The sequence below is a fragment of the Varroa jacobsoni genome, unplaced genomic scaffold, assembly GCF_002532875.2.
Source record: "Varroa jacobsoni isolate VJ856 unplaced genomic scaffold, vjacob_1.0 scaffold_401, whole genome shotgun sequence".
Classification (NCBI taxonomy): Eukaryota; Metazoa; Arthropoda; class Arachnida; order Mesostigmata; family Varroidae; genus Varroa; species Varroa jacobsoni.
This window is the reverse complement of record NW_019213303.1, coordinates 237391-253644: the sequence shown is the minus strand read 5'-3', so window position 1 is coordinate 253644 and position 16254 is coordinate 237391. Positions and strand designations below refer to the sequence as shown.

The 16254-nt window shown below is 39.8% G+C and overlaps 1 long non-coding RNA gene across 1 annotated transcript; it reads right to left on the bottom strand.

The window, feature by feature from the left end:
* Positions 1-3832: 3832 nt before the first annotated feature.
* Positions 3833-12126, bottom strand: LOC111260114 (uncharacterized). The gene is made up of 4 exons (XR_002680094.2): positions 11866-12126; positions 11261-11454; positions 10179-10244; positions 3833-4252 (listed from the first exon to the last, which is right to left on the bottom strand). It is a non-coding gene; the product is annotated as an uncharacterized LOC111260114 (long non-coding RNA).
* Positions 12127-16254: the final 4128 nt, after the last annotated feature.

Sequence of the window (16254 nt, the reverse complement as noted above, 5' to 3'; positions counted from 1 at the left end):
TATAAGTTCTATTGAATTGTCTTGACTTAGGCGAACTTTACGATGCTAAGCGTTGGATACTTTTCATATGTGACATTATATCTTAGTCTTTTGTTCAACCTTTGAAACACCCTCTATTGAAAAATGAAAAGCGGCTTCATCGCTAATGGTCCCATACATTTTGCGGGGCCGTAGGGCGTAGTGGTTAAAAGTATTCCCTTCTGTAATTCCAGTAATCCATTTCCGATTTCGCATCTCATGTTAAACACCTGAAATATAATCGGTCATTTTATAGCATTAATGTAGTTAAAAACGTTAGAATATTTGACAAAGCCAACTTAACTGTGCTTACCACTGCCCGCAAAACGACACACGCCTCTTGATATTTTTGCTTTCCCCCCACAAGAAGTAATCTGCCCCGTTTGATGCTCGAAATCAACTCCAGTAGTCTGCCGTCGACGATTTCGGGGCTATGATCAAGACTAGCGGGATACATATATCAATTAATTGGTAAAATTTCTTTAGCCGTACAACTATCTAGTAAGTTGAAACACCACATTGCAGGTTATAAGAAGTTTAATTCCAATGATTTGCAGCTATTGTTGCCCCTCCTGAAATAAGCAGTCTCCAGATCCAATATCATGAATAACATTCAGCGGTTTCTTTCTAAAAGTGGTCGAAAAGGATACAATTAGGAGTTCGGCGTTATGTAGTGCCATGTACACCAGTGGGTAGAATCCTTCAAATATTTCTAGTCGAAATCATAATTTACTACCGCAGAAGCTTAGACGTTCAGTTGGACCGGACTTGAACTGACTAGATATTATTCTAAGGGCATTTATCGTTACGTTTGAATCAAATTCCCATTCATGTCTATGCAAGGTTAGGGGGCAATGGATACGGTTGTGGTAGTTTCGTACGTCTCTGTTTAAAGACTTCACACGCATCCTAGCAAACTGACTTCATACCACGGACAGTCGCGAAGATAACTATTATTCACTAGAATATGCATAAATAACATGCAATTACTTCGAAATACTACGTGGTACATTTGATTTGAAATGATGAGATTTCGTCAGGTCTTTAGGACTCTGAGTTTGTTTTTCGATATCTATAGCTTGGTACATACAACACGTCTCCATAAGAATACAATGGAGAAGTTCGCTAACTCAGATTTTTCGTACTCTAATAGATAAGTGGAAGGTCACAATGAAAAGTCTTGGAGGATTGGTCGGCTGAGTGGTCAAATTATTACAGACAAATACATGCTCAAGGCTTCCATTCGGCATCTACTTATTCGGAGCACCTCGAATGTCTTATAAACTATATTGGTCTGTTCATAGGACGTACATCACAAATAAACTAAGTACAAGGTTTTGCGTAAGGTCTGAAAACGGTGCGTGTTCCATTGCACATAATTCAGCATTACAAGTTAATAAATAGAGTTTTTGGATTGAATATGGAACTGATCGGTCGAAATGAAGCACATATAGGCGTCAGCCTTTGTCTGGGCTCGAACCTGAAGCTTGGAGCTTATTCTCTCGAACTCTGGATACTATACCTTACACCGTATGAAGCCAACTTGAAGAACAGTTATTGCTTGTAGACACATTCATCACGTCAGACTCTACGGGGGCGCGCTTTTACGTATTTGATGTTAAGCGTAGATATTTGCGCGGTAAACACTAGTCCATTTGCATTAGTGTACCTCGCTCGTCAAACTCTTACGATATATCGTAAATCAATCAAGGAGTTAATATCCATATCTATTTGTATGTTTAATCGATCAGTCCACTGACTATTACGTGTGGATGAACTAATTTTACCTCACTAATATATTCTGTAAGAAAAATCTAATTTTTTATCACAGTTGCCGGAACTTTACACGTGACATGTTGAAGGAAAGTGTTCGTTTCTCTACAAAGTAAAAAACTTAAAAACACACAGGGGCCACCTATCCGTTTAGTCAAACCATGAACCAGCAACATATGAATATGATGTTCTCGCTAAAAATATTTAGTAACTTCGTTTTCATAAAAATAAATTCGCCTGTCATAGTTTATTAACAAAACGAATTAATTCGGTTGTCATACACTGGTTCTGAAATTCTCGTTCATAAAATGTCTCCTATAAGTCTGAAGTTTGATATCTACATTCAGGTCAAAAAGTTGCCATCACGTTACAAAGCTTCGGCTGGTACCCGGTGTTCGACTGCTTGAATGAACTACGCAGTAGGTTCAGTGGAAGAAGTAAATATCCTAAACTACCTTAGAAGAATAATACCTTTGTATTTAGACGATAGGAATCTCGAAGCTGGCATCTGACAAAGAAGACCAAAGAGGAAGCCGCACAGGGGAGTCTTTTTAAACCGTATCTATAAAACGTCACTTATGATTCGGTACTTATGCACCGAATACAACGCGGAGAGCAATCGGCGACGATCTAGCGTTAATTGTAACAGCCCCTTCTGAAGAAGGCTTAGAAGAAAAGGAGAATAAAACCCTTGTAAAATAAAAAGTTATATTGGACTGCGTGAATGGATGACCGACTGGCACCGTAAAATAGCAAGATAATCCATTGTTGAAAAGAAGAAGTTGCAAAGTTGCAGGAATTGCGCTAGAGGCAGGTAAAGTATCAGGTAAAGTATCTAAGGCTTATACAAAGTGCTGGCCTGACAAGAAGGTCACATGTCCAATACGCTGCAAAAGGCTCACTCGGTATAACAGTTAATCCAGCACGACCTACTTCTAAAATAAGAAGCCTTTCCAAACACATTTAGTGTAAGTGACAGAATTTGCAACTATGTATCTTGTCCCGGTATGGGCAAATATAGGTCTAGAGAGAACGGCAAATCTTGCTTATGATTCGAAGACCTATAGCAATTAGAGCAGCTATAGCACATGGAACTGTTTAAACTAAGCCAGTCTTCATGCTCGCTAAACAGTTACCTTGCAATCCTTTGGCGAAAAAAATAATGGAGCCATATTTTATGTCCGACTGGATCTATCGACGACAGCCAGAACAGCAACGATATGGAAATAGTTACAAGACAACCATAATTAAGAACAGGAGGTAGATCGGTGAACCGTATACACCTGTAAAGCTTGTATGACAACGACAATGTTAACCTCACCTAGTGCATCATGCATGTATTGACTGTTCACGGTTAGTACTAAACGTGCGAAGTAAAAACAGGAAAAACATAGCAAGACGCAACATGGTATGCATAATATGTATCATATGAAACAGTTCGGGGACGCTGCATTATATTTGACTGTGAAGTTCTCTGAGAATAGCGTATTGATGTGCTGCCAGCTGTCTATTGGTTTATATTTAAGGACGTTATTAATTATAAGCTTGGATTGACATAGGGTTGAGGATAAGAACAACCGTTTTCGGGATCATTAAGCAGTAGGCAGGAGAATTTGAAAGACCTTCAAGATGGAGGCTTCGACCGAAGCATCAGGAAACGGACAACATAAGAAGAATAAAGGAAAGCAGGCGGCTCTTTCCTCCTTTACTTCGGAGTAATGATTCAAAAAGTAAACATAATAGCGGTTTAGCGGGTATTATTGTACTATACAGCATCAGAATACAATTTCATCTGCCTTCGGACAACCTGGCTTGTTCTACACATGGGTGGAACCACCCCTTATCAGATGGACCGAATCTTTTGAGTGGGATGATGTCACAAACATGAGAAAGAACCAAAGAAGCGAATGCCGGAAAAACATAATGGTCAAAAAGTTCCTGTGAGTATATGTATGCAAATTGTCCCGGGATTCTATGGAGAAGTTATTAAAAACAACCTAATATTTTTTCTTTGTTTTTAACCACATCTTTGTCCGTTCATGGTTCTCTGATATACAGGGTTTATTTAAAGACGCCTCCAGTAAAACATTTGCATTTTTCGCGCACTCAACTGAAAATGCAGTACTACTGCTAGGAAACATTTTGTGTTCAAGGTTTACCCGTTTGCTTTCAATGAAAAAAGAGCGATTTTTGCTGAATGCGAGGTCTAGGTTTTTTGTAATTATAAATACGTTATGTGTTACAGCATGATTATTATTGCCAATTCTGGAAATTTTTTTCCCATGGTGAACCGCGTCTTATTCCAAATGAATCGTCACGTGTTCAAGCGCTACGCATTGGAGGATGTCTTCTACGGCATGAATAGTTATACTTCGGCTTATTTATATATACATTTTGTTCGTTGCAGCTTGACCGGTAATGCGTAGAAACATTTCAAGTTTGATGTAGACACTTAAAACATCTGCAATACAACGAAATCATGGATTTTAGTAGTAAACTATACTTCTTTTTATTTTGTTTTTAGAAATAGAGCATGGAAGACATTTTATAAAATAAGGACACCAAGTGGCCTAGTATAGGCTCAAGTTAAAGGATCGTGGAGTGTGGTGAAAAGATATTTGTATAGACATTGTACCTCCATAAAAGCAAAGTATTCCGTTTCTATTTTTTAATTATAAGGACATAGCATCGTCATTTATTATTATAAGTCATGCAATAGTTATGGCTATGAAAATAAGGCACAATTAAAGAATCTCCTATGATAGCCAAGAACAACTTCCGCCCAAGTTGTCGGCTTCTCGGTTATTGGCTTTTCTTATAGTTATTCCTTTTCAGAATTGGGCGTCTGCCTTGTTCAGGTATCCAAGCTTGCCTTGAGTCACATTAGAGGAAAAAAGACCAACCCATCTAAGATAACCAGTCCCTAGGAGACCTTTCTGGGCTAGACCATCTAAAACCCATGTTGGTACAGTATAGAACTATCTGGGCCATCTCCGAGCAATATTACATACACCCACAAGTACGCAACCGCGATTAACACAGGCGGAGCTATTACGCAAATGCTTCCGTACCCGAAGATTCGTATGTGACATACCCGGAGAGCGATAACGCGCACCTCCATTGTCATTGACTCACGTTGATCGAAGTTCTTTTCGTCAAAAATCACAGCCGCAATCTAGACGCGTCTCGAAACTAATGATATGTGGCGTCAATACCGTACCACTGCCATCGCAATTGGAAAGGGATAAGAGCGTGAATTTAGTACTAAGATGTTTCGCCTTTTTACCTTAATTAGAAAAACGTAATAATTATTAAGTCTCATTTATTTCGTCGACACACATGCTGACAAAAAGGAATCAAAGGTCTTTGTTTCAAGGTTTGTTTCGATCATTTTTGTGGAATATTTGAGCATACCAGAATCACACTGATTGGCATCAATTATATGTGCTGATTTAAGTCTATTTAGATTTAGATAGAATAAATCGGTTAACCTAATATATACGTTCGCGATTCACTTGGGTAGTGTTGCTTTTTAGGTCATTTTATACCATTTCGTACAACTGTCATGTACGGATCATGGTTTCTGCCTAAGCTATTTCCCTGCACTTTCCTAGCCCTTGCTTCCTCCAAATGTAGAATGTTCTTGTCTATCATTAGCTATATCGGATTCAGAAAGCCATCGAATCTCATCTCAATCGGGTGATATACAATTCGATCAGTCATTCAATTAGTTAGCAGAGCCAGTTTCCCATTATTAATTTCCCTTCGTTTCGGCCTATCCCCACTCAGTCGGGTGACAACTCTATCACTGACAATAAGTTTCCGTCTCTCGCATGTTGCCCGGCGGTTCCATTCTGGTCTTTTTCCTCTGCATGCTTGGTAATAACTAAACGTTGATCTCAACTGGAAGGCTTACCAGAGCCCCGAGAAATTAATATTGTATCTGGCCAAATGGTATGTAATGTCAAGTCGTTTGTCACCAATGAGATAAGCCGTTGGTGGACAGGACACAGTCGTAGCTCAGGCGCCACAGAGGATGCTAGCGTTCCTCCTCTGATTTCTACCCACTCTCATCCCCTTGTACATGAATCGAAGGCAATAACGCTTTCTTCTACTTAAACAACATTCGACATTTATGCCAACCCACATACAAAGGCAACGTAGGATTCGACCAAAGACGGGGGAAAACAGGAGTCAACCGAATCGATAGAAAATTACCGTAACGGCCAAGACGAACTTCATCATAAAGCTAATCAGTACTGATTTTCAGCTTCGGCGTGTTCCATGGAAATTCCATCGAATGCGACTACCGCTGCATCGCTACGAAGCATTGTAGAACAACGAACGTTAAGTAAAAAAAAAATATAAGTAAAAAAAACGCACTTCTTTTTGACAACGAACGGAATCAAGACGCACTAACTAAGCTTCTCAACAGATGTTTGTCATACCACCTCAGGCATCAATTTTGAAACAACCATCGTTGGAGATCGTTTGGCCCCTATAACGGATACAGCGCTGCTACGGATATATAGCAAAGCAAATTAGCATAAGGACAAATAACGTATTTGAAATCAAATAGAAAAGTAGTCTGATATAATACCCATTTTAGCTCGAAGCGATTTGGTATGGATGCCCAACTGCTAATTGGAGCTCATAAGGAACATCGCCTTCGCGTCGCACGAAATAGGCATTTTTATTTAACTTTTAAGTAACTATTCCAAATAGAATTATAATTCGTTAGACAAGGATAATTTCTTCTTTTCACGATTTTACTCTGCAAAATATGATAGCAAACATGTCGCTCATTGTTGGCTAACAGCCATCCGGTCTTCTTTTTGTTATTACTTAATATTTTTTCAATGATCCATGGCCAGCAACGAGGAAAAACATTACGTTAATCTTCGCAGGGCTGCATCATCTGGAGCATCGAATGTAAAGCTTCCCGAAGGAGCTTAGATGGTACAGGTGCATATGTTTTGATCAGCTTAGATTTCCCAAGTCTCAGAACTCTGTACATGACCTACAAAATCCAGTATGGCCAAACACCGAACAGTGCGCCGAATTGAGCCAATGACCTTTCCCCTAGACGACTGCATATCTCCAACCAGTCTTGACAACGGGACGCGTTGGCAAATTGGGGACAGAAGACGTCGTAAACCCCCCGGCCACACGCGAGCTGTGTCTTGAACGTAGACATGTATCTTACCACCCACGCTGAAACGTAACTTTGAAATGCGCAGTACCGTATACACAATATAACAGCATCAGCAAGATACAGTGGAAGTTACCGAACTTTATCTACTAAGAATGAAAAGAAGCTAGTAGTGCGCTGAAATAACTTATCAGACAACCCCTGTAACTCGACCGCAAACACGTTGTTTGCATTGTGTGCTACCGTATAATCAGCCATTGGTAACGCCCGTCTCTCTAACTACGTACGGAATTGCCTGAAGTGTTGTCCAATAGATCACCATTTCATATAATAGTGGGTAGGGTGAGGTTTCTGTTTATTGATACGATAAACATTCTAGATACGATGTTCTTCTTCAAAATACGTGCGATTTAATGAAAGCTTCATGAAGACTAAAGCATCAGGAATATAAGAAGAAGATTAAGGTCTTTGACATGAATCGGTATCACCGGTAATCTGTTATCTTGAGACAATGAACCATATGCAATTAACTGTATATGGTGTTTAAATTTATAAGCCGTAAGTTTGCCCATTATCTTAGTTAAGCATCGTACAATAGAAAATGATTCAACAAAACAATAATGTAGTTGGCAGAGAAAAGCGAAAAAAGAGAATTTCAGAGCCATCGTACAGCACGCAATCTGCGTTTGCGTTTAGCTTTTCCAATCTCCATGAGAGGAAGTTAAGCAGATGTCGACATACCCGCGGCGTACGTATAGGGTAAAAGGTGAGGTAAAATGTTCTTGTCTTCAAATCAGTACTTACTTTTATCAAATATGCCCAGAACTATCGAATGGCAAAATTTTACGTTTATTGATAATGAAAGGCCTGTCTCGACAGACCGTACTACTACAATCGGTACGACTCGGGCCCAAGCTGGGCCCAAGCTTTTTCCAAGTGATCATATACGGAGCGATTTCGTAATAATATTGATTACCGTAGAATGTAAAAAAAAATTTCTATATTAGAACGACCAATGAACCTGCAACCACATAGACCTATCAGCTATTGGGCTGCCCAAATTGAATACGTGAATAAAAAAATACACTGTCAGTATAAAAGGGGTATAGGTAACCAAGTCCGACCTATACACTAAGGAATACGTTCGTATCAAAATCAAGAAAGATGTCCTTGCCATCCTGACTAATTTGCTACAGATGTAAACATAGCTTTAAGCACATATCGAACAGAAATCGGATGATCTCAGCTGTTCGCTTGGACGTTGTGCTCGTAGTATAAAGCCTTTCGCTTCCCATAAATACAGGACCCGGTCTTCACGTGTTCATACTGTAGGTAGTTGCATCCTTGTCCCAGGGTACCTCGTTAATTTTGAAGTGTAATAATGTCTGTGGCACCGCCGAATGTGCCCCATTCAAGCAGATTTTATTGCCAGTCTCGAATTAACCAACGTCAAATAGCCGCCAGACCATTCTGTTATGTATTAGCATAGACGATGGCCCCATTTCAGTCAACAACTTCGATGCGCCGCCATGATAAACTGAGCAACTGGCCAATTCTTGACACCTTGTCGACAGAAATGGGGTAACACGGACAAAGCGCACCCGCTGAGCTGGATTTGTTGACCCTTCATGTATACTATGGCCGACCGTACAACGCTACTTCGTTCCGATGTCGACACGGGCAATACTTTAGTTAACCTCATTCAATTTACAATTTTTGGCAATTTACAATCAATGGAGTTTGCGATCTGGCGAGGTGTAACGTGCTTCACCACTGTGTGCATCTTTCTCATTGCGCTGACTGATTAACTTGAAGATTAAATGACAAAATTGTGCAGAAAAGTGTAGAAATAGCGGTAATAGCAGCGAAGGAAAATGGTAAATCTGATTATATAGTACTTTCCAAGCAGAATCCATAAAGCGTCCCTGTACCGTAATCGTATCATTGAAGGCTACTACTTATGTGGGGTCAAGGGAAAGACTGATTAGAAGAATTTATTTGTCCCTCTACAGAAAAGTCGAAAATATTCAGCCCGCATGAACAAAATCTTTTTCAATATACGGAATCTAATCATTGCTTAGCATTAAAGTAAGGCAGTCGAGGCATAAATGAGTTCTATATTAAAAAAAAATGATATATACACATTAATAAGAGACCGTGGGACCTATGGCTGTTAAAAAAGAACTAGTGGAGGACGTGCGCCATATAAATGCTGAACGGAAAGTCCAGGCTTTAAAGACCATGGGCACCCAAAATAAATGCAGCAATTTCGGAGGTATGAAGGCGCCGAGTCTGTTGAAACAATGTAGAGGTGAGACACAATTTTGACGGCGGCAACTAGGCGAAACACAAATTTATAAAAGACGCCAATCAATATCCTGCAAACCGGGATCTATGACTGACATCCTGGTCCTGCACAATTTATGTTTACGGTGCACACGGGCACATAACACCATACACTCGTCTACCCGTTTACAATATTGTAGACACATAGAATAATGTGTCTGTCACAGTGGCAGACCTCATATCCTGTGGCGATGTATAGCAATTATCGTAGAGCAACTATCGAAAAGCTTCTGTTTGTAGCACGGTGTCGCAGATTGTCATCGCGGTACATTAGTCCAGTCGACGAATATGGGGTAGCAATAACGATCATGTTATTTAATGAAATCCGCTAGCGTTCTTATAAGAACGGGTGTCTACCACACAAAACCCTAAGGCACATCCGCAGGTGTACAGCTGCCCAACTGCAAATAGTTTAGTTACTTTATGAACACGGTATAATTAGAATAATCTACGGCGGATAATAATGCGCCAAACGTTACTAATATAGATTCGTCAAATACTTAAAAGCGTAGCATAGTACAATGCGGTACTCCGGTGCGGAACTACACCTACTCATATTTAACTGCTCTAATTAATCGATGACGGTTAGATGACAGTTGAATGAGCCTGATTTTTTTTTTATTTAGAAGTAACGAAATTACTTGCTTGCATGTCATCGTTACATCCCAGGAGGCGGATGAATCGATTCTATGCGCTGGTCAATAGATCATTTATTCATAGATAAACGGTACGCGAATAGGCATATGATACTAACAAATTGATACTCGACGTTCCTGTGTTCGGCTTTTGGAAATGTTTGCCACTCTATACTTGTTCCTACATTTTCATTAAGCACGCAACTGTGCGCCTTCAGTTGGCACAAACTTAATTTGTACTTTCAAACACTAACCATTAAAAAGTATATTCATCTCCGTGATTCCCTCGTCATAAGCGGCTCGAATGACGGTTTACCCCTCTGAAACAGAGTATAAAGAGTATATTGTTACGGAAGTAGTCAACTATGTTCTTCATAATTCTGGTATAATCTTATCGGCAAAACATGTATCTGTTTACAATTTTCGAATCAGAGAAAACTCCCAGGAATTGACTGTTTGTTGTTCGACAACTGTAATCACTCAATGCCATTGGCCTTGAGCAAATGCTACCTGTAGTGCACAATATGGATGTCAATTTGTTTGCGTATATCAGTACGCTTGGAACCTAAATTTAGCTGCGCCTTAAGGTTACACAGTTGTCTTCACTTAGCATTCCCGAGCATCGTCATTTTTTCCCCGTCAATTAACTCGTACAGATGAACTGGACAAATTTAATCGCAAAAAAACCGTGATGACTAGATATAATCTTTGCTATTCTCGCACCTCAGACATCATTCGCTGGTTGCTGTTAGTCTATTCGTGCAGCGGAATGACTGTCTCTGTAAATCGTAAACATGATCGCCGACTAAAAGGAGAATTTCTATCCCTCCCTCCCTCCCTCCCTCCGGTTTCCGCGTCCGATCCGAAACAAACGATCATAATGATTTTTGCGTGGTTTTGAACTATAAAAATCACTGTAAAAATCACAGTTGACTTCGGGCACATCCTGATGGAAGCAAAGATCTATGAGAGAAAGTTGATGTCGTTACGTCTCGAAACGTCGTCAATGGAAACGGCTACATTCAACGTAAGAAAGAAGCCGATCAGAGTTTTATCGCTAATTACGATTACTCTAGTTAATTATCTAGAAAAGGCAAAGTAAAGCTAGCCTTGTACGAATCAATTAAATCGTATAGCGTTACAAGTCGCGTGGCAGTAACATAATGAATGAACTATTCTAAATGGTTTTATCTGTCATTGGCTCGACTAACGGCATCTTGCTCCGGGTTATTTTGCCCCATAGCCATGTTGAACTAGCTAATGGGATAATGTGTTCGCACGCCGTCAGGGCCTTTGAGTTTCATTGTCCTCAACTTAATGTAACTGAGATACGTACCATACGACCCACACACGCTCGCCCGCTCGTTATCACGGACGTTAAATACGTCTCTATCGTTGTTCCTCAAGCATGGCTGTCGCGGCCGATCCGTTGTGCAAAATGCAACACAATGCTCAACGCGTAACTGCTTCACTATCTCCATTATGACGCAGAACGATCGGGCAGAAAAATTGGGCTACAACGTATTGTTACTTACAGGGACAAGAACAGCTAGTATTTTATTATTGTTTATAGGTGGGAAAAAACATTGCTATTAAACTTTACATCATAAACCCAACTGCAAGTCATTTTATTTTCTGTTCTGATAACTGAACAAACAGCTACGACGCGAAAATGTTTGCGTGATAGCCAAAATAGGTGCACATGTACACACTTTTCCCCAGTAAAGAATGAAAAATCTCACGCTCGGAACCTTTTATCACAATAATAACAAACAACGTTTGACAGACAGCCAAAATATTAACGATGATTATCATGAACGTCTGAAATTTGTATAGATAAATGAAATATAAATATAAAATTAAAAAAAGCTTATATAAACAATATAGATTACCTTATCTTGCAGAGTATTGGTGTTCTCCCAGAGGGCGTCTTATACTTACCCCAATAAACCTGCAACTTTCCTTTGAGAGTAAGTGTCCTTTAGCCAGTAGTGTTCTAGGAAACACCCCAGATTAACAGGCTTGTTTTAACATCATCTAAGCGTTGGGAGCAGCTAGCTTGGATCACAATGTTTCGCCGGCAAAGGTATTTGCATAAATTTACTCCGCCGTATACTTCCAGCGGTCACCTTCACTGATGGCTAGCATGGATCGTATGAAGACAAAATAGACATTGCATACGAAAAGACTTACTGGATGTAATGGTTATTTTCGCAAACAACTGCACGAGCTCAATAACGACATAGCTATTTGCCGTTCATTATCTTACGCCCCGTCAAGACTGGAAAGTGTTTCCACTCCTCATAATTACTTTGAGTATATTATTTAGCCATATCATGGCTGAATAATACTGTTGATAATAAATATCAGAAACGATCCAAATACTATAACAGCAGGAGGAGAGTACGCAAAAGAACCCGTGCCGAATGGTTACGGGCTGCATGAAATGTTAGCCTATGTTTTTATATGATTAGCATAAACCCGGCTTGCGTGAGGCATGACATCTTCAGTATAAAACTCCTTTGACAGGTAAATTTCTATCGATTAAGTACGATAGATGGCAAGGCAAGAATACGAGATAGCCGTTGGTTAGAGCAGAAAATAGTAACTGGTACTTTTTTTGTTATGGCATATATTTAGCATTTTATAGGATCATGTTGTGAACCGCATGCTCCCCACTGTAACAAAACTCGTAGGCCGGGTCATAAAATATTACTTCGAAAAACTCAGTAGATTAGATCTGCTATAAAACTGATAGCCTTGTTTACTGGATTGAGAAGACGTAAGTAGCTGAACCGGCCGCTATGCTTATAGAATCCTTACTGTTCTTAGTTCGATATAAGCTAGTTTCCTAATATGAGAACTATCTGATATTGCGCGGTGGCTTTGACTTTTTTATGTTTCTTTTGCGCTTAAATCAGATTGCTAATCTGATCCTGTTGTAATAAAATTTGTACTAAACATACGTGTATTGTAATGTATTTAGCTGGCTGTGTACATGAATAAAATTAGCCTGAAATTAAGTTTGTAAAAAATTAAGCTTCGTTGCATCCTTCGAAGTTTTCAACGATCAGTCACCTTTGCCCGTGTTTGCAGATGATGAATTATATCTGACGACTGCAATTCGACGTCAGTAAGAAGTCGATGAAGTGATATTATGGGATATTGAGCCTTATGGGTGTTTCTATTTCGCTTCATCATCATAGATCCTATTAGAAAGTTGTAAAACTCGACTTTTATGGCGAAACGCACTCTTCGCTCAGGGACACTTGTTATCGACTTAGAAAATTAGGACCGTGCCGCTTCCAAAAAAAAGTAGCAAGGCAACAGACGTGCGTATAACAATAGACGCATGAGATATCTAGTAGTAGATGGATCTCTCCATTCAGTGCCCGTCATAGGCGGTTCACGTCCTTTCCGCAAGCGTCCCTTCAACGTCTACGAGTATCTGCAGGCTATAACCTACCATGCGAGCTCCTTTTTCTGATATCAACTTGAAACAACATATTGAACCCTATCTTTACAAGCGCCTCCTTCATTCAAGAAGTTTACCAAAGCAACAGTAGGAAAGGAACTCAGAAAACTGAAGTCGTATCCGGCAACCCTTTATAGATGGACATCTTCCAGAGCGCAGTGCCTTGGTAGTACAAAAGAGATGTCCTGTTCTCTTTTTTTTTGTGGCGGAAACTTTTCCTGGCCGCGAAGAAGTGGGCGCAGACTCTAGCCAGAAAAGTCATAGCGAAGAAGACGTTGAAAACTGGCATGATTTTGACAGTGTCCCCCGGTACTTGAGAAACAGCTAGGCTACCGCTACCTCTAAACTTCTAAAATGACTAAACATTTTTTGACCAAAAGTTAGTTACTGGGCACAATGTGTGATAACGCAAGTTAGTACAGTTACATATGAATAATGAGTGCTACCCCAGAAGTACCTTCCAGCATACTGGAAGTTGTGGCTTGCCCTGTATATGTCAATTGTCCATTGTTCATAGAAAGCCTTTTATTGAAGTAAGTGTTCGTGGATATTTCCACTTAATCATGAATTCGATACCAACAAAGGCGTGCTTACGTTTACCGATGACACGGATAGCTGATCTTTTAAATTTATATTAAACAGGTATCGAGATTCAAAAGTTCCATAGAATCTAACCAAAAAGCGATAGTCTTTAAAGCACTTCTTATATAGAATAAGATGTCTGTCCTTATTTAGATAAGTAAATTGAATTTAGAATGAAAAGACTACCTCTCTGGAAAATTATCTGTAAATTTCGCGATATATCAAATCATAGATACTTAAAATCCGTTACGTCTAATAAGATTTGAGTAATACTATTTACGTATGACCACTAGGACAAAGCCTATTTCACGCGGAGCAAGTGTATCTAATATAACACGAAAGATCTACAAATAGGTGTTTGGTTATTAGTAAGGCATGAGGAATAGATATCTTGACGCCAAATATAAAAAAAATCAGGAGGCTGCAGTCTAATTTAGATATTCGACCAATCTAGTGAAAAATTAGTTACCTCAAAAAAACACTTTGAATAGTTTGTTCATATTCAAGGGATAAAAATTTACGAATATAATTGTAATGCGTTCCGAAATTAAAACCTGACCTTGGTCACCTTACCTGAGGTCAAATGTCTTACAAACCGTATACGGTATTGAAATACCAAACACTATTCCAAAGAAAATGAAAAGTAAACAGTATTTCAAAAGAACCGATTTCAGCCATCTGAAACATAACTAACACCAACAAGAACAGGAGCTTCGCCAAGTGACTGAAAAGCTCTCCTACACTATACGAGTTCTCCAGTAATAATTTACATATGAACCTATGAAAGTTATGCAAACTTATATTTTCAAAAAGGCTGTATTTTGAACCTCCCTTTGTAACGATGGCCTGGTCGGCAAGCGAGCTTCTGAAGCGCGTAACGTGCTTCTGTCGAGAGCAGCCATTGTAACAGTGTATGACCGAAGGGTCCGGCATGTGTGAACAATGAGTAGTTTTCTGTAGTTGGTTGGTAACTACGTCCGTCTTGATACAGGTGGTTTGATCTTCGGAGATTTGTTGTATTCAATGGGGCATCCCTAGGTTTGAGTCAATGGCGAACGTCATACGTGTATCAGTGTACTATCATCGAGGGATGGCTTCGATGCAGTGGTACTTTTATTTGACAAAACTTGTTCATTGGCCGGGTTTTATTTTATTTTGCTGCAAACGTCGACCTTAAGCTTGATTAACCCGAAGATACCTCGCACATGCTATTTACGCCGTGTCTCGAAACCGGAGTCACTATTTAGACGTCTCTTGTTAAAAGATTGTACTACTTTTTCAACCTTACTGTTGACCTTCCTTTTTGTGGAACAAAAATTATCTGATTTAATTACAGAAGGGCTAACGGTGTCCAGCAACACGCTCACTTCCGGCGACGCCGTAAGCAAATTCAGATCCTTTTTGATGGTCCGACGCAATGTATCTAGCTTTGAAAGAAACTCAGGCTCGGCTTTCCCAGTGGCAGCGGTCTCACCGTGGCTGTCGGTGTCACTACCTTAAATGAGCTCCATTGATAAACCGTTTCGATGAAGGCCGCCACGTCTCGTTCGAACAACTATAAATCTGCTCACGCTGTTTTGAATACCCAGACATTCCGATATAGTAAAAACAGAGATGCGTGTGAACTCACCGAACAGTCATATCCTCGATGGATCCTCTTCCAGACCAACGTCCGTCTATAGCTTTTTAAGACTGTTTGCTGTAGGATCAATTTAAGCCTCTGCGCAAACAAGTCGAGCAGTTCCTTCGGATCGTGTGAGTTGGCGTATGAACCTATCAAGTTTAGCATGGCTAGCAAAACTACTTCACAACGGTTTGACTTTTAGCTAGCTTAAATTTAAGGATATTTTTTATCTTGATTGCATATCATTATCCACACTGTGATGTGCAGCGCCATAGGGCAGTGCTCGACACTCGAACAAATTTCTTTCGATGTCTGTTTTGCATTAAACAAGCCAAGTACGAATATGTATTTAAGTGGCTTCTTTGATGTAAAATAATGTGACCATTCGTCAGAACGCCCTGACCTAGCTTTAGGAACGAGTTTCAATTCAAAACAATTTTATTTTTCTGCCCATAATCCTCCATCGTAAATGAAAACATTCCCGAGACCGTATATCGGTAGTTGAATCCTCAAGGAAAGTGAACGAAAAGAATCCCAGTTTGTTTACTGACATTTTCTTCAAGCATGTTTCCAGTTATAGCAGTTATTCCAAATAGTTTCCAGTAACTATAGCTGGGCACTACAAGCCTCGTACATGCTGTGTGCATCA